We start from the raw sequence: 19,045 nt of genomic DNA, 5'->3' as shown, positions 1-19,045 counted from the left end.
CGGAAAATACCTTGTCCGGAGAAGACAAGGTGAGCGCTACCATCAGTCCTGTGTCATGCCAACAGTAAAGCATCCTGAGACCATTCATGTGTGGGGTTGCTTCTCAGCCAAGGGAGTGGGCTCACTCACAATTTTGCCTAAGAACACAGCCATGAATAAAGAATGGTACCAACACATCCTCCGAGAGCAACTTCTCCCAACCATCCAAGAACAGTTTGGTGACGACCAATGCCTTTTCCAGCATGATGGAGCACCTTGCCATAAGGCAAAAGTGATAACTAAGTGGCTCGGGGAACAAAACATCGACATTTTGGGTCCATGGCCAGGAAACTCCCCAGACCTTAATCCCATTGAGAACTTGTGGTCGATCCTCAAGAGGCGGGTGGACAAACAAAAATCCACAAATTCGGACAAACTCCAAGCATTGATTATGCAAGAATGGGCTGCCATCAGTCAGGATGTGGCCCAGAAGTTAATTGACAGCATGCCAGGGCGGATTGCAGAGGTCTTGAAAAAGAAGGGTCAACACTGCAAATATTGACTCTTTGCATAAATTTAATGTAATTGTCAATAAAAGCCTTCGACACTTATGGAATGCTTGTAATTATACTTCAGTATACCACAGTAACATCTGACAAAAATATCTCATAACACTGAAGCAGCGAACTTTGTGAAGACCATATACTTTTGTCATTCATGTAACACTCATGTAACACTGTTTGTCATGATAAACTTCTTAATCTTAAACGTTTTCTAAATAACATATTGCAGTACACTGTTGCAATGTTAAATCTCCCTATAAAGGTATTTAACATTTTTAGCATGGAGGGAATGTGCCCACCTACTCCTCTAGCTAGGATAGAGTTAGTAATAACTTATGGTCACAGTGTGAGTATGTCACCTATAGCATTTCCTGTCACTCTTCCTGTGGGTGGGCTCCTGGTGCATCTACTGTGTGCGTGCGCGATAGTGTTCAGTCGCACCCCAGCAGCAGACACAGCAACAGACAATGATGCAAATGAGCAGGAACAAGTGCAATGATTGCTGCTGAATCTGCCATCTCTACAGAAACTCACCACTACGTGACGGATAATCAACGACATTATTTTCTATGGAAAATAATGAATGATGTGGAAGGTGTGTTCCACAACGCGTTAGCGGAGTGGAACTAACCTTCTACAGAGTTGCATTATTTTCCAGAGAACTCATAGAGCCCCGAGTTGATTATCCCTTTTTATACCATGGCTATAATTTAACACATTTGCTCCTAGAAATGTGTTCATTTGCCGGTAGAAATGTGTTCAACACCCACTGAAAGCTAGCAAGTTTACTAGATAGCTACAGTAGTTGCCTTGGTAACCAAACAAACAGACTTGCTAGTTTAGCTAACCAAACCATCAGTGCTAGGTTGCTATTATAAAAATCGAATTCAACAATGCCAATACTGTTTTCAATTCAACTTTTGATTTCCAAAGCAGCTCAAACATAGAACATGTAAGAAAGAACTATAGCCATTGAATTCTACAATGCAGATACAGTGGCTTGCGAAAGTATTCACCCCCCTTGGCATTTTTCCTATTTTGTTGTCTTACAACCTGGAATTAAAATTGATTTTGGGGGGTTTGTATCATTTGATTTACACAACATGCCTACCACTTTAAAGATGCAAAATATGTTTTATTGTGAAACAAACAAGAAATAAGACAAAAAAAACAGAAAACTTGAGCGTGCCTAACTATTCACCCCCACAAAGTCAATGCTTTGTAGAGCCAGCTTTTGCAGCAATTACAGCTGCAAGTCTCTTGGGGTATATCTCTCTATAAACTTGGCACATCTAGCCACTGGGTTTTTTGCCCATTCTTCAAGGCAAAACTGCTCCAGCTCCTTCAAGTTGGATGGGTTCTGCTGGTGTACAGCAATCTTTAAGTCATACCACAGATTCTCAATTGGATTGAGGTCTGGGCTTTGACTAGGCCATTCCAAGACATTTAAACCACTCAAGTGTTGCTTTAGCAGTATTCTTAGGGTCATTGTCCTGCTGGAAGTTGAACCTCCATCCCAGTCTCAAATCTCTGGAAGACTGAAACAGGTTTCCCTCAAGAATTTCCCTGTATTTAATTCTGACCAGTTTCCCAGTCCCTGCCTATGATGTTCTCGGGGTGATGAGAGGTGTTGGGTTTGTGCCAGACATAGCGTTTTCCTTGATGACCAAAAAGTTAAATTTTAGTCTCATCTGACCAGAGTACCTTCTTCCATATGTTTGGGGAGTCTCCCACCTGCCTTTTGGCGAACACCAAACGTTTGCTTATTTATGTATTTAAGCAATGGCTTTTTTCTGACCACTCTTCCGTAAAGCCCAGCTATGTGGAGTGTACGGCTTAAAGTGGTCCTATGGACAGATACTCCTATCTCCGCTATGGAGCTTTGCAGCTCCTTCAGGGTTATCTTTGGTCTCCTTGTTGACCTCCTTGCCTGGTCCGTGAGTTCTGGTGGGCGGCCCTCTCTTGGCAGGTTTGTTGTGGTGCCATATTCTTTCAATTTTTTAATAATGGATTTATTGGTGCTCCATGGGATGTTCAACGTTTCTGATATTTTTTTATAACCCAACCCTGATCTGTACTTCTCCACAACTTTGTCCCTGACCTGTTTGGAGAGCTCCTTGGTCTTCATGGTGCCGCTAGCTTGGTGGTGCCCAGTGGTGTTGCAGACTCTGGGGCCTTTCAGAACAGGTGTACAGTGGGGAAAAAAAGTATTTAGTCAGCCACCAATTGTGCAAGTTCTCCCACTTAAAAAAATTAGAGAGGCCTGTCATTTTCATCATAGGTACACGTCAACTATGACAGACAAAATGAGAAAAAAAAATCCAGAAAATCACATTGTAGGATTTTTAATGAATTTATTTGCAAATTATGGTGGAAAATAAGTATTTGGTCAATAACAAAAGTTTCTCAATACTTTGTTATATACCCTTTGTTGGCAATGACACAGGTCAAACATTTTCTGTAAGTCTTCACAAGGTTTTCACACACTGTTGCTGGTATTTTGGCCCATTCCTCCATGCAGATCTCCTCTAGAGCAGTGATGTTTTGGGGCTGTCGCTGGGCAACACAGACTTTCAACTCCCTCCAAAGATTTTCTATGGGGTTGAGATCTGGAGACTGGCTAGGCCACTCCAGGACCTTGAAATGCTTCTTACGAAGCCACTCCTTCGTTGCCCGGGCGGTGTGTTTGGGATCATTGTCATGCTGAAAGACCCAGCCACGTTTCATCTTCAATGCCCTTGCTGATGGAAGGAGGTTTCACTCAAAATCTCACGATACATGGCCACATTCATTCTTTCCTTTACACAGATCAGTCGTCCTGGTCCCTTTGCAGAAAAACAGCCCCAAAGCATGATGTTTCCACCCCGATGCTTCACAGTAGGTATGGTGTTCTTTGGATGCAACTCAGCATTCTTTGTCCTCCAAACACGACGAGTTGAGTTTTTACCAAAAAGTTCTATTTTGGTTTCATCTGACCATATGACATTCTCCCAATCCTCTTCTGGATCATCCAAATGCACTCTAGCAAACTTCAGACGGGCCTGGACATGTACTGGCTTAAGCAGGGGGACACGTCTGGCACTGCAGGATTTGAGTCCCTGGCGGCGTAGTGTGTTACTGATGGTAGGCTTTGTTACTTTGGTCCCAGCTCTCTGCAGGTCATTCACTAGGTCCCCCCGTGTGGTTCTGGGATTTTTGCTCACCGTTCTTGTGATCATTTTGACCCCACGGGGTGAGATCTTGCGTGGAGCCCCAGATCGAGGGAGATTATCAGTGGTCTTGTATGTCTTCCATTTCCTAATAATTGCTCCCACATTTGATTTATTCAAACCAAGCTGCTTACCTATTGCAGATTCAGTCTTCCCAGCCTGGTGCAGGTCTACAATTTTGTTTCTGGTGTCCTTTGACAGCTCTTTGGTCTTGGCCATAGTGGAGTTTGGAGTGTGACCGTTTGAGGTTGTGGAGAGGTGTCTTTTATACTGATAACAAGTTCAAACAGGTGCCATTAATACAGGTAACGAGTGGAGGACAGAGGAGCCTCTTAAAGAAGAAGTTACAGGTCTGTGAGAGCCAGAAATCTTGCTTGTTTGTAGGTGACCAAATACTTATTTTCCACCATAATTTGCAAATAAATTCATAAAAAATCCTACAATGTGATTTTCTGGATTTTTTTCCCTCAATTTGTCTGTCATAGTTGACGTGTACCTATGATGCAAATTACAGGCCTCTCTCATCTTTTTAAGTGGGAGAACTTGCACAATTGGTGGCTGACTAAATACCTTTTTTCCCCACTGTATATATACTGAGATCATGTGACAGATCATGTGACACTTAGATTGCACACAGGTGGACTTTATTTAACTAATTATGTGACTTCTAAAGGTAATTGGTTGCACCAGATCTTATTTAGGGGCTTCATAGCAAAGTGGGTGAATACATATGCATGCACCACTTATCCGTTATTTATTTTTTAGAATTTTTTGAAACAAGTAATTTTTTTCATTTCACTTCAACAATTTGGACTATTTTGTGTATGTCCATTACATTAAATCCAAATAAAAATCTATTTAAATTACAGGTTGTAATGCAACAAAATACGAAAAACGCCAAGGGGGGATGAATACTTTTGCAAGGCACTGTATACCATACATTATAGGGAAATATTGCACGCTCTAGAATGCCCTTCAAGCCAATCAGATATGAGTATTCAACAATGCCATGGTATAAATGCTGTAGGCTGTGGGAGACAGAGCATATGGTGCATTAATGAAACCTCTTCTCGACTGAAACTGTCTGTGCAACATTTTCAAGAAAGTGATCCACGCTCAATCAAAAGAGTGTGAGGAAGATACTTATAATGTCCAAAACTTCATACACAACCAGGCTACTACTGTCCAAATCTACTGTCCATATTATTGTAAAAGACAAAGTGGACTGAGGTGACTCTTTTACAATGCTACATTTTATCCTTCTTAAGTGTTTTATAGCTCTTTAGACCTGTCAAGGCAAAACCCAGACCCGTTGTTTAGTGTAGTGTAGTGTAATGTAGTGTAATATAATGTAATGCAGGCGTTTAGCATGGCTGTATTTTTGTATTTGTATTATTACGTATCCTGCCAAGGCAGCAGATACACTTCCTGGGATCCAGCAACATTAAGTCAGTTAAATACAATTTAAAATATTACATTACATTTCATAACACTTTTCACAACACATTAAGTGTGTGCCCCCAGGCCGCTACTCTACTACCACATATCTACAATACAAAATCCATGTGTAGGTGTGTGTAGAGTGCGTGTCTTATCATGTGTATGTGTAAGCGTGTGTCTGTGTCTGTGTCTGTGCCTTTGTGTGTGTCTCTTCACAGTCCCCACTGTTCCATAAGGTGTATTTTAATTTGTTTTATAAATCTGATTCTACTGCTTGCATCAGTTACCTGACATGGAATAAAGTTCCATGTAGCCATGGCTCTATGTAGTACTGTGCGCCTCCCATAGTCTGTTCTGGACTTTGGGATTGTGAAGAGACCTCTGGTGGCATGTCTTGTGGGGTATGGGTGTCCGAGCTGTGTGCTAGTAGTTTAAACTGACAGCTCGGTGCATTCAGCATGTCAATATTTCTTACAAAAACAAGTAGTGATGAAGTCAATCTCTCCTCTACTTTGAGCCATGAGAAATTGACATGCATATTATTAATGTTAGCTCTCCATGGACATTTAAGGGCCAGCCGTGCTGCCCTGTTCTGAGCCAATTGGAATTTTCCTAAGTCCCTCTTTGTGGCACCTGACTATGTTGGAGAGGCTTCCATTAAAGAACAACCTCTGAGTTCTGTTAGACAGGTAACTCTTTATCCACAATATAACAGGGGGTGTAAAACCATAACACATACCTTTTTTCCAGCAGCAGACTATGATCAATAATGTCAAAAGCCTTACTGAAGTCTAACAAAACAGCTCCCACAATTGTTTTATCATAAAAAAAATATAAGTTCTCATTTACAATTGCGACCTGGCCAAGATAAAGCAAAGCAGTGCGATAAAAACAACACAGAGTTACATATGGGGTAAACAAAACATAAAGTCAAAAATACAACATAAAATATATATACAGTGTGTGCGAATGTAGTAAATTATGGAGGTAAGGCAATAAATAGGCCATAGTGCAAAATAGTTACAATTTCGTATTAACACTGGAATGATAGATGTGCAAAAGATGATGTGCAAATAGAGATACTGCGGTGCAAATTAGCAAAATAAATAACAATATGGGGATGAGGTAGTTGGGTGGGCTAATTTCAGAATGGCTGTGTACAGGTGCAGTGATCGGTAAGCTGCTCTGACAACTGATGCTTAAAGTTAGTGAGGGAGATAAGAGTCTCCAGCTTCAGAGATTTTTGCAATTCGTTCCAGTCATTGGCAGCAGAGAACTGGAAGGAATGGCGGCCAAAGGAGGTGTTGGCTTTGGGGATGACCAGTGAGATATACCTGCTGGAGCGCAGACTAAGGGTGGGTGTTGCTATGGTGACCAGTGAGCTAAGATAAGGCGGGGATTTGCCTAGCAGTGATTTATCATCAATTTCTGTCAGCCATGCATGTTGAATATCCTTCCCTATAAGCGTGCTGAAAGTCTGTTGTCAATTTGTTTACTGTAAAATAGCATTGTACCTGGTCAAACACAATTTTTTCCAAACGTTTACTAAGGGTTGGTAACAGGCTGATTGGTCGGCTATTTGAGCCAGTAAAGGGGTTTTTACTATTATTGGGTAGCGGAATGACTTTTGCTTCCCTCCAGGCCTGAGGGCACACACTTTCATTGTATAGTTTCTTCTTCTTTGTGATTGGTATGGTGAGATCATGAAGCCTACAGATATGCCAGCCAGATCCTTCTTCCTGCCTCATAGAGTGCGTTCCAATAATATCTCCTTTCTCTCGAAGTGTGTACTTCTTCACTTACCTTCATAAATTTGAAGGATATGGCTGGTATATGAAAACTCCCTCTAGCCAATGCCTATCACCAATTCAATGCTTTAAAATATGTGGGGAGTAGTGAATGAGTGCACACTTCAGGAGAAAGGAGAGATTATTGGGACTGAGCCACAGTCTTCCAGCAGGAGCTACAGGGCCCAGGTGACCCAAAACAGTTTTATTGACATTAGAAATCGAATCATCATGATCGACTGTCTCTTGGACCAGATGGGTTCGGTGGGGGCTCGCAATCGCCGAGCCCATCTAAGAATGGGAGTTTAATGGACGAATCAGGGCCAAACAGGAAGACCAAGAAGGGACAGGAACTAGGCCAAGGTAAGGTCTGACTGGCGTAAATGCAAAAAAAAACTCCTACAGATATAGGATGCTGACACATGATTGCTCCACCACATACCTTTAATTTGGCTCAGTTACACAACATTTTGATCCAAGAATGGATCTTTGTCTGGTGATAGCTAAAAAGCGCTACCACAAATTCCCCAGGTGTGTGTTGAAGAGATTTGGGGATACACAAGCCTGAAGATTGGAGGTAGGTAGATATATCAAATTATATCAGTGGCAATATTAGGAAAACATTTGCCACTTAGCAGAGGCCATACTTATCGTTTTCCTGAAACAGGAGACCAAGAGTAATTTGACGTGATTTGGAGCTGCTACTACGACTGTCGATGCTCGCTCAGCCTCCTCTTAGTTCTGAGGTATCTTCTATCAGGCCTTGATCACATTAAATCTGGCTCACGGCAGAATCGGCCGTCATGATCACACTCGGCAGCCAAGAGAGCCGCTCCCTCCCTACCCAGCTGTCTCTGCACAATTATTCCCTGTGAAACAGGAGTTCAAAAAGAGAAAACAGTGTGCCTCGCTCCGCTTTGAACCCTCAGCTAGCTAGATACCAGCCTCACATCACGTGCATGGAAAAGCTGTTTGTCTCTCCAACTCAGATCACTCTAGCAACATAGGCTATATTAGTTAACCGCCTCCAATACAATGTGCCTCTCTCTTGGATCCAAATAACACACAACTCATATTATTGAGTGGCTAAGTACAGTTGTTGCTTTGAGCACGTGTTTCAACCAAACACAGGTCCTGAATATCATACAGATGACAGTTGGTACAGTATAGTTCACTGGCTTCAACTGTACAAAGAGTCCCAATTAAGCGTCTGTTTGCATCAACTGTGGGCAGCAGAAGCTTGTGAATATATTGATGTAGAAGAGTCTATAATATATTCTACTGTGCTGGACTTTCAGGTCACATAGTTTGCAGCTTGTCATCTTGATAAATGGTGCATGATGGCACCTTCACATGGATGGTAATGTATATTTTCTATGTTTTTATTTATTTCACCTTTATTTATCCAGGTGAGTCAATTAAGAACAAATTATTATGTCCTCTTGGAAGATAATGGTGTGTGGCACCTTTACATGGGTGTTGATGTCCTTTTGGTAAAAAGAGCATGGCATCTTCATATGGACCTTAATGTTATCTTGGAGCATGACACCTTCATTAGTTGGTAGATGTCCCCATGCTGTGTCGAGTGGCACCGTGATCAGGTGGTGAGATGTCAGACAGCAGCCAGTGTTGAAAGGACTGACCCTCCCTCCCTAACGGACCTGAACACCATCACACAACACATGGTGGAGCCAGAAGGAGCCTAAGCCATGTTCACCCTCAGACAGAGAGCCCAGCTGCTCAAGGCACTGCTCAAATACAGCCTTTATAGATGAAATATGTCTGATTTTGTCTATCATAACATTGGTATTATAATGGATATTACCATTGGTATGAGTATGATTGGCCAGTGTGAGTATACTAAGTATTATATAGTCATTGGAATAAGTATGATTGATGCACAGTCTGTAATGTTTAAAATAATGGCGTTGGTTCTTATCTTGTTTTAACATTTCAATAAAGAAATGATTAAACAATTCATGCTAAGATGGATATAAATATTTAACCCATAACACATACAGTGCCTTCAGAAAGAATTCATACCCCTTGACTTATTCCACATTTTGTTATGTTACAGACAGAATTCAAAATGGATTAAATAGATGTTATTTCTCACCCATCTACACACAATACCCCATAATGACAAAGTGAAAACATGTTTTTAGTCGTTTTAGATATATAAAAAAAAGGAAATACAGAAATATCTCATTTACATACGTATTAACACCCCTGAGTAAATACTTTGTAGAAGCACCTTTGGCAGTGATTACAGCTGTCAGTTTTTCTGGGTAAGTCTCTAAGAGCTTCGTACACCTGGATTGTACAATATTTGAACATTGTTCTTTTAAAAAATCCTCAAGCTCTGTCAAGTTGGTTGTTGATCATTGCTAGACAGCCATTTTCAAGTCTTGCCATATATTTTCTAAACTGTAACTAGGCCACTCAGGAACATTCAATGTTGTCTTGGTAAACAACTCCAGTGTATATTTGGCCTTGTGTTTTAGGTTATTGTCCTGCTGAAAGGTGAATTTGTCTCCCAGTGTCTGTTGGAAAGCAGACTGAACCAGGTTTTCCTCTAGGATTTTGCCTATTCTGTTTCTTATTATCCTAAAACACTCCCTAGTCCTTGCCGATGACAAGCATACCCATAACATAATGCAGCCACCACCATGATTGAAAATGAAGTGTGGTACTCAGTGACGTGTTGTGTTCGATTTGCCCCAAACATAATCCTTTGTATTCAGAACATAAAGTTTCTTTGCCACATTTGCCTTATTGCAAAATGGACGCATGTTTTGGAATATTTTTTATTTTGTACAGGCTTCCTTCTTTTCACTCTGTAATTTAGTTAAGTATAGTGGAGTAACTACAATGTTGTTGATCCATCCTCAGGTTTTCCTATCACAGCCATTAAACTTTGTTACTGTTTTAAAGTCACCTTCAGTTCAGGGTGAAATCCCTGAGCGGTTTCCTTCCTTTCCGGCAACTGTTAGGAAGGACGCCTGTATCATTGTAGTGACTGGGTGTATTGATACACCATCCAAAGTGTAATTAATAACTTCACCATGCTCAACGGGATATTCAATGTCTGCTTGTTTTTTTTACCCATCTACCAATAGGTGACCTTCTGTTCTTTGTGGTTGAATCTGTGTTTGAAATTCACTGCTCAACTGAGGGACCTTACAGACAATTGAACAGCGCCTTGCAAAAGTATTCATCCCCCTTGGCATTTTTCCTATTTTGTTGCATTATAACCTGTAATTTAAATGGATTTGTATTTGTATTTCATGTAATGGACATACACAAAATAGTCCAAATTGGTGAAGTGAAATGAAAAAAATAACTTGTTTCAAAAAAATTTAAAAAAGTAATAACGGATAAGTGGTGCGTGCAAATGTATTGTATGCTATGAAGCCCCTAAATAAGATCTGGTGCAACCAATTACCTTCAGAAGTCACATAATTAGTTAAATAAAGTCCACCTGTGTGCAATCTAAGTGTCACATGATCTGTCACATGATCTCAGTATATATACACCCATTCTGAAAGGCCCCAGAGTCTGCAACACCACTAAGCAAGGGGCACCACCAAGCTAGCGGCACCATGAAGACCAAGGAGCTCTCCAAACAGGTCAGGGACAAAGTTGTGGAGAAGTACAGATCAGTGTTGGGTTATAAAAAAATATCAGAAACTTTGAACATCCCATGGAGCACCGTTAAATCCATTATTAAAAAATTGAAAGAATATGGCACCACAACAAACCTGCCAAGAGAGGGCCGCCCACCAGAACTCACGGACCAGGCAAGGAGGGCAACAAGGAGACCAATGATAACCCTGAAGGAGCTGCAAAGCTCCACAGCGGAGATAGGAGTACCTGTCCATAGGACCACTTTAAGCCGTACACTCCACAGAGCTGGGCTTTACGGAAGAGTGGCCAGAAAAAAGCCATTGCTTAAAGAAATAAATAAGCAAACACGTTTGGTGTTCGCCAAAAGGCATGTGGGAGACTCCCCAAACATATGGAAGAAGGTACTCTGGTCAGATGAGACTAAAATTGAGCTTTTTGGCCATCAAGGAAAACGCTATGTCTGGCACAAACCCAACACCTCTCATCACCCCGAGAACACCATCCCCACAGTGACGCATGGTGGTGGCAGCATCATGCTGTGGGGATGTTTTTCATCGGCAGGGACTGGGAAACTGGTCAGAATTAAATACAGGGAAATTCTAGAAGGAAACCTGTTTCAGTCTTCCAAAGATTTGAGACTGGGACAGAGGTTCAACTTCCAGCAGGACAATGACCCTAAGCATACTGCTAAAGCAAAACTCGAGTAGTTTAAGGGGAAACATTTAAATGTCTTGGAATGGCCTAGTCAAAGCCCAGACCTCAATCCAATTGAGAATCTGTGGTATGACTTAAAGATTGCTGTACACCAGCGGAACCCATCCAACTTGAAGGAGCTGGAGCAGTTTTGCCTTGAAGAATGGGCAAAAAACCCAGTGGCTAGATGTGCCAAGCTTATAGAGACATACCCCAAGAGACTTGCAGTTGTAATTGCTGCAAAAGCTGGCTCTACAAAGTATTGACTTTGTGGGGGTGAATAGTTAGGCATGCTCAAGTTTTCTGTTTTTTTGTCTTATTTCTTGTTTGTTTCACAATAAAACATATTTTGCATCTTCAAAGTGGTAGGCATGTTGTGTAAATCAAACGATACAACCCCCCCAAAAATCCATTTTAATTCCAGGTTGTAAGGCAACAAAATAGGAAAAATGCCAAGGGAGGTGAATACTTTCGCAAACCACTGTATGTGTGGGGTACAGAGATGAGGTAGTCATTCAAAAATCATGTTAAATACTATTATTGCACACAGAGTGAGTCCATGCAATTTATTATGTGACTTGTTAAGCAAATCTTTACTACTGAACTTATTTAGGCTTGCCATAACAAAGGGGTTGGATACTTATTGACTCAAAACATTTCAGCTTTTATTAATTTGTTAAAGAAACATTTTAAAAAAACATAACTCCACTTAGACATTATAATAATATAATAATATGCCATTTAGCAGACGCTTTTATCCAAAGCGACTTACAGTCATGTGCGCATACATTTTTGTGTATGGGTGGTCCCGGGGATCGAACCCACTACCCTACTACATTATGTGGTATTGTGTGTAGGCCAGTGACACAGAATCAACATTTAATCCATTTTAAATTCAGGCTGTAACACAACATATGGAAAAAGTCAAGGGGTGTGAAGACTTTCTGAAGGTAACAATCACTCACCCCCTAAGGCAATAATAGACAGCTTGTGTTGACGAATGGGAATAACACATGCAATCATTTCTTATTCTAGACAGATATGCTCAAAGGTGGGATCTATTTGTGACTGGGAAATAATCATGATTTAGATTTACCCATGTGATACAGCAACTTTCCAGCTTTCTTATTTCTCCAAGTCACTAGTTATGTTTCAATGCTCTATTTCATCTCTCAATCCAAACACCCACATGCACACTAACACATAGACACACAAAATGCTGGTCAATTCCCTTTTTCCTCAAAATGAGTCAAAAAGTCCTTCCCCCGGCACTCATCTCTGCGTTGCTATGGAATTTTCACCAGCACAGTGTGAGAATGCCCAAGACTCAATGGGCTTCAAAATGAACTCAAAAAGTTCCGCAGCTGAATCCAACTTTGATAGGTACTTCAAATTTCAAGTAGTTCTCACACAGTGACATTCAGAAGGCCAACTGGTGTTTAATTGTTAACGTATCAAAAAACTGCACTCTATAAACAGAAGCCTATTCAAACCAAATTGTGTGATTGAATAGACATTGTAGGCTACAATATAGTGCATTAGTGACTGAGTGTCAAATTCACACAGGAGGATTTTGGGCTCAATCCAAAAAGAAGTCCTCCAACTAAGACCTACTTTCAGTTGGGTGATAAGAGGCTTTTGACTCTTTCTACATGAAATGAATGGTGCTATTGGTCCTGTATAGTGAGCAGAGACACAACACACAATGGGTGTCACTTCAAAACAGGAAGGAAGGTATTTTGATGGTGTTTCATGAAGAGGGATAGAGCTCAATAAAATGAATCTCTGTTCTCATCTACATATGCCTATATATGATCCATTTCAGTTTCTGAGGAGAGTAAAAGCTGTTCTTCAGCAGATTTCCCTAAATCAATCATTGCACAATAATATTATATTGCTCGGGGCAATCATTTATGTTGCATACATGGACATTTGAATTTAGTGAAGTGATGTTCAAGTGGAAATCATACATTTTGACAAATTATAAGACCTAGGCTAGCGTATTCAATCATCACGCTCAAAAGCTTGCCCTGTGAAATCAGTAGAGAATTTGGCACAAACCTCCAACATGCCGGTTGGTCATCACGGTTTGTTTTATAAATGGAAATAACACCCATGGTAAAGCTTTCTATGCATTCTCTCGAGACCAGACTAAATAATTGCCTTCGATTTAGATGATGACAGAAAGAATGGCAATGACAGAGGTAGTAGCCTACAGGTAGAAGAGAGGACAGAGGTAGTAGCCTACAGGTAGAAGAGAGGACAGAGGTAGTAGCCTACAGGTAGAAGAGAGGACAGAGGTAGTAGCCTACAGGAAGAAGAGAGGACAGAGGTAGTAGCCTACATGTAGAAGAGAGGACAGAGGTAGTAGCCTACAGGTAGAAGAGAGGACAGAGGTAGTAGCCTACAGGTAGAAGAGAGGACAGAGGTAGTAGCCTACAGGTAGAAGAGAGGACAGAGGTAGTAGCCTACAGATAGAAGAGAGGACAGACAAAATCCAATTAGCCTCAGCAACATATTAAAGTAAAATCCTACCTGTTCACCACATAATGTTATTTAACAATATATTAATATAGCGCCTGCTGCTACCCTATGGTGACCTATATGCCTACCCTATCTGCTGCTATAGTGAGTTTTACATTTCAGGACAGATATCTGACGTCTCATGGACTATGGCTATTATTGTTTGGCACTGGCATTTCTTTGGTGTGTGTTGATTGATTGGTATATTTCACTTTTCGTAGGCTACCGCCTGCATCTCCAGCTCGGCACTCAATAAAATAAAAATAAAATATCCCTTCCCTGCTCTAAAGACCAAGTTATCATCATAACTTTTAAATAATTGCGTTGTTAACCTGTGCGTAATTTCTATATAGCCTACCTGTGCACAATAACTTGGCTATGATTGAGTAATAAACAATGGATAATCTAAGAATATTTCATTTAAAAAAAATCTGACCTGTCACACTTTGCATTAGATAATGTGCCTGTAGCACAATAGAGCATTGACACCAGATGAAGTGGGAGTGGCAGCTACCTGTGCCTGTGTTTATAAACAATTGATTCAAAAATATATTCAAACAGCTTGTAAATTCATCATCTTTCTTAGAACAGAAAATAGTCCTTTTGTAGGCTATTTCCATAAATTGCATAATTTCGCCATATCGCATAGGGCTACAATGCGTAAACCTACATTGATATGGAGGTAAAATAACAAACAGCTATTTGTGCTAAGACTGTTAGCTACAGACCGTAGCTATCCTGTTCTTTATTCCCTGTATTCTTTACAATCCACATGTTGTAATAGCTCTGTTATGATTAGACTATCATGTATTGTAGGCTATAGACCTGTAGAAAGAGCATTAAATAATGTACGTGTAAACAATGCGTCAGCTCATGCTATATAAATGCAAAAATATTTGTGATCAAACTGGCGCGCTGTGAGTAGAAAAGCCTAAAACAGGAGTTAATTTCTTACCTGGTCGCATTTGTTAAAGTCTTGTTGTAGCCTTATCAAGAATTCGAGGTTCACTCATCCGATCCCACCAAAATGATGACCCTTCAAGTCCCTTCTTCCCAAAGTCGTGTGAAACTCTGACTTTTGAAATAGTATAAGAACTTTTAAGACAAATTGAGTCGGGAAGTGGGGAAACGTCGCGCGTCGGTCTCCCAGGTGGAGCAGGTGGGAACTGTCCTTGGTTCTGAAATCTAGTTCAGATTGTCACGAGTAGCAAATTCCTCGACGTTTTTGACCACATAGTTGTGCTCGAAGTTCCAAGTGGTGAGTGTATATAGTAGTCTACTATGACTTTAAACGGACACACCGACCAGAGTAGATAGTGAAGTAGGCCTATATAGTTACATAATTCAAAATGTTGCTAAATGTCTCGGCAAGCGCTCTTCAAAACCACGAAGCAGTATGCTGTGTAAAATATTCTAAAGCTTAGAATTCTCATTAGCAAATTTACACATCACGCGCCATTTAATAATACGATTATAACATTCTTGCCTAATGTGTTACTTCCAATGAAATACCTTCATAGCAGAGAGAGAGAGATAGAGAGAGAGAGAGAGAGAGAGATCCTTCTATGCGCGGGAGTTCATCAGGATCAACTTAGAAACAGACACACACCCTGACTATTGAGGCAGACAGTGGGAAACTCAAGCGCTGTTGATAGTCTTCAGCTCAGACCAACCTCTCTGCTCTGTAGTTTCGCACGCAAGTTGCTTGGTGTAAAGCAGTTGTGCTTGGAATGCAGCTTGCAGTGTGTTATTACTCTGCACAAAATACTAGTTGTACATTTATATACATAAATCGTTGCTGCTGTAAATATTAATAAATGTCCTTTATGGAATGATCTAATGATATAATATCCCTCTCATGAAAATCCGATCTTTATCGATGTGCTACAAGGCTACTCTTGTAACATTAGGCTGTTAATAACCCCAAAACATTCTTGGCAATAACTTTATTCCAATTGCTCAATCTCATCTCTCTTCTTAAGCTTCAGAGACTTCCCAAGCTTCAGTATTTAAACTCACATTATTTCAAGAGTCTTTGCCTGGCTTTGCTACTATGCAGACTGCACTGGGGTCCTTTCCATTCCCATTCAATTACAGGACTGTAGCCTATAGGACTGCTGCCTTCTGTTAGTTAGTGTGAAGAGGTTCCGTTGGCTGTGTTTAATGAGTGCCTGCCCTGACATGGATAGGCTACCAACTACCATCAGGGCAACTAACCCCCCCAACACGCCGATTGGTCATCACGCCCGGTGAACGGTTTGTTTTATATATGGAAATAACACCCATGGTAAAGCTTTCTATGCATTCTCTCGAGACCAGACTAAATAATTGCCTTCGATTTAGATGATGACAGAAAGAATGGCAATGACAGAGGTAGTAGCCTACAGGTAGAAGAGAGGACAGAGGTAGTAGCCTACAGGAAGAAGAGAGGACAGAGGTAGTAGCCTACAGGTAGAAGAGAGGACAGAGGTAGTAGCCTACAGGTAGAAGAGAGGACAGAGGTAGTAGCCTACAGATAGAAGAGAGGACAGAGGTAGTAGCCTACAGGTAGAAGTGAGGACAGATATAGTAGCCTACAGGTAGAAGAGAGGACAGTATTGCTCATTTTCGTAAGCTGTGGTCTGAAAACTGAAGTGAAGCTGTGGTCAGAAAACCCTCCTCAACAACAAACTATCTATTTGACTATACTACTGTGGGGAGTTTTTGTGTGTGACAAATTAGGTTAGTTATTTTGAGCTCTCTACTTCCGTAATGACACAAATTCATGGGGATAGGGGAGCAATGGAGATAGAGAGGGAGACAGAGAGAGACAGAGAGGTAGAGAGGTAGACAGAGAGGTAGAGGGAGACAGGAGAAGAGAGAGAGAGGGAGACTAAAAGAGAGGTAGAGAGGGATACAGAGAGAGAGAGAGAGAGAGAGAGAGAGAGAGAGAGAGAGAGAGAGAGAGAGAGAGAGAGAGAGAGAGAGAGAGAGAGAGAGAGAGAGAGAGAGAGAGAGAGAGAGAGAGAGGTAGAGCTTGTAGGTGGCAGGTGGACAGAGGACTGTCTGTTTGGGCCACTCAATGGTGCAGCTGTTGTGATCAGCTGTTTGGATCAACTGGGACTGGATGAGGTGTGGGGGATTCCCACCGGAATGTCCTGAAAACATCAGGAGAAGTAAGAGAGAGAGAGAGCGAGAGAGCGAGAGAGAGAGAGAGAGAGAGAGAGAGAGAGAGAGAGAGAGAGAGAGAGAGAGAGAGAGAGAGAGAGAGAGAGAGAGAGAGAGAGAGGGAGAAAGAGAGAGAATTTATCACTGCCTATTTGAATTCTTCATAGACTACAGACTTTGACCTTGAAAACTTGATGATATTCTCTCAACCGGTCCAGAGCAGGCAGGCTATTTCGTAACACTTTTGTTGAATTTCTTCTATGGTGTTATAACACCTACCGGTATAACATCAACCAAATGACTGTTGCATAATCTGTCACAGGGGAAGTGTTCATGAAGTCCTCATCCCCCTCTCTCTCATTCCGTCTTTCCTCCCCCTCTCCAGTCGTCTTTTGTTGTCAGCTCATCTGAATGGGGACACAACCAATTAAGAGAAAATCTGGAAACAAGAACAGGAAGCAACATAAGAAAACCAAATCATTCTATCTCAAATGAACTTACTTCATTACCTATCTCTCTCTTTCCCATCCGTCTTTCTCTCTCTCCCTTTCTCACTCTCTCTCGCTCTCACTCTATTTTCTCACTTTGGGACAGTTTGTTTTCAGTGGGAAAGAGAGAGAGAGAGAGAGAGAGAGAGAGAGAGGTAATTAAAATGACTAGCGGTTGGTATTTGTTCGTTGCATAATTCCCCCTCTGCTAACACAAAGGGACCAATTGCCTCCTGAAATAGACTTTTAGTTAACGTTACAATGTCAGGGAGCTCTGGGGAGGAGTAGGGAGGAAAGGAGGGACGTTAGATAGAAGCATGTCGATTAATGTCCTGGGGGATTATAGAAAATGGTCTGTTATCAAAGACTTCCTGTCCAGTGGTCACTCACTGTCTGATGAAACATCTAGATGTTGTATTAGGCTAAGAACCAAAAAGGAGGAATACAAAAAAAAAACTCTCTCTGTGTCTGTGTGTTTGTGTGCGTCTCTCTCTCTCTCTCGCTCTCTCTGTTGTTCCATCATTTGGAGAAGGATGAATGAATGTTGTGGTAGGTGGGTCATGAAAATCTCTATCCCAAAAAATGCTTGCACTTATTCATTTACTTACCAAACCATCAATATTGCATACAGTACGTGTTCTTTCATATCAATGGTTACAGTATAATTGAGCTGGCAATGGCAGTACCAAGCTCAGCCACTGTGGGGTGCTTGTAACTCTGGACTTTGCACTGTTCCAGGGTGAGTTACTCTCCTCACAGATACAGTGGGGAGAACAAGTATTTGATACACTGCCGATTTTGCAGGTTTTCCTACTTACAAAGCATGTAGAGGTCTGTAATTACTTAAAAATCATACAATGTGATTTTCTGGATTTTTGTTTTAGATTCCGTCTCTCACAGTTGATGTGTACCTATGATAAAAATTACAGACCTCTACATGCTTTGTAAATAGGAAAACCTGCAAAAACGGCAGTGTATCAAATACTTGTTCTCCCCACTGTATGTCCCAAATGGCACCCTATTCCCGATTTAGTGCACTACTTTTGACCGGAGCCCATAGGGTTCTGGTCAAAAGTAGTGCAGTATATAGGATATAGGGTGCCTTTTGGGATGCATTAATCCTTTCCCTCCTCACTTCACTTTCACTTCATTTCACCAGACACTGTACAGCAGAGGAGGCTGGTGGGGGGTGCTATAGGAGGACGGGCTCATTGTAATGGCTGGAATGGAATAAATGGAACGGTATCAAATTCATCAAACATATGAAAACCATGTTTTCAGCCTCCTCTGCTGTAGAGTTCATCAATTTAATCGCACAATTCAGAGAATGCTCTATAAATTACTATGACTCAATCTGAGTTCTCTAGCTTTTAGCTATACTTGGTTTGTTTGTTCAGACCAAGCCAAAACCTACAGTGCCTTGCAAAAGTATTCATCCCCCTTGGAGTTTTTCCTATTTTGTTGCAATACAACCTGTAATTTAAATTGATTTTTATTTGGATTTAATGTGATGGACATACACAAAACAGTCCAAATTGGTGAAGTGAAATGAAAAAAAATTACTTGTTTCAAAAAATTATACTAAATAA

The 19,045-nt window shown here is 41.0% G+C and overlaps 1 protein-coding gene across 3 annotated transcripts in view; it reads right to left on the bottom strand.

The window, feature by feature from the left end:
• LOC121578151 (metabotropic glutamate receptor 2-like) overlaps positions 1-15,993 on the bottom strand; it is a 108,831-nt gene extending 92,838 nt beyond the window's left edge. Inside the window, exon 1 of one of the 3 annotated variants that reach the window (XM_045223780.1) lies at positions 15,841-15,993. The gene's annotated coding sequence lies outside the window, so the exon portion shown is untranslated. Of the gene's footprint in view, positions 1-14,776; positions 15,813-15,840 lie in introns of those variants that run through there. The other 2 variants (XM_045223779.1, XM_045223781.1) reach the window with 2 other exon arrangements.
• Positions 15,994-19,045: the final 3,052 nt, after the last annotated feature.

The sequence above is a fragment of the Coregonus clupeaformis genome, chromosome 12 (assembly GCF_020615455.1).
Source record: "Coregonus clupeaformis isolate EN_2021a chromosome 12, ASM2061545v1, whole genome shotgun sequence".
In the NCBI taxonomy this organism is placed as follows: Eukaryota; Metazoa; Chordata; class Actinopteri; order Salmoniformes; family Salmonidae; genus Coregonus; species Coregonus clupeaformis.
Note: the sequence above shows the minus strand (reverse complement) of the source record. Positions and strands in the feature narration are given on the sequence as shown.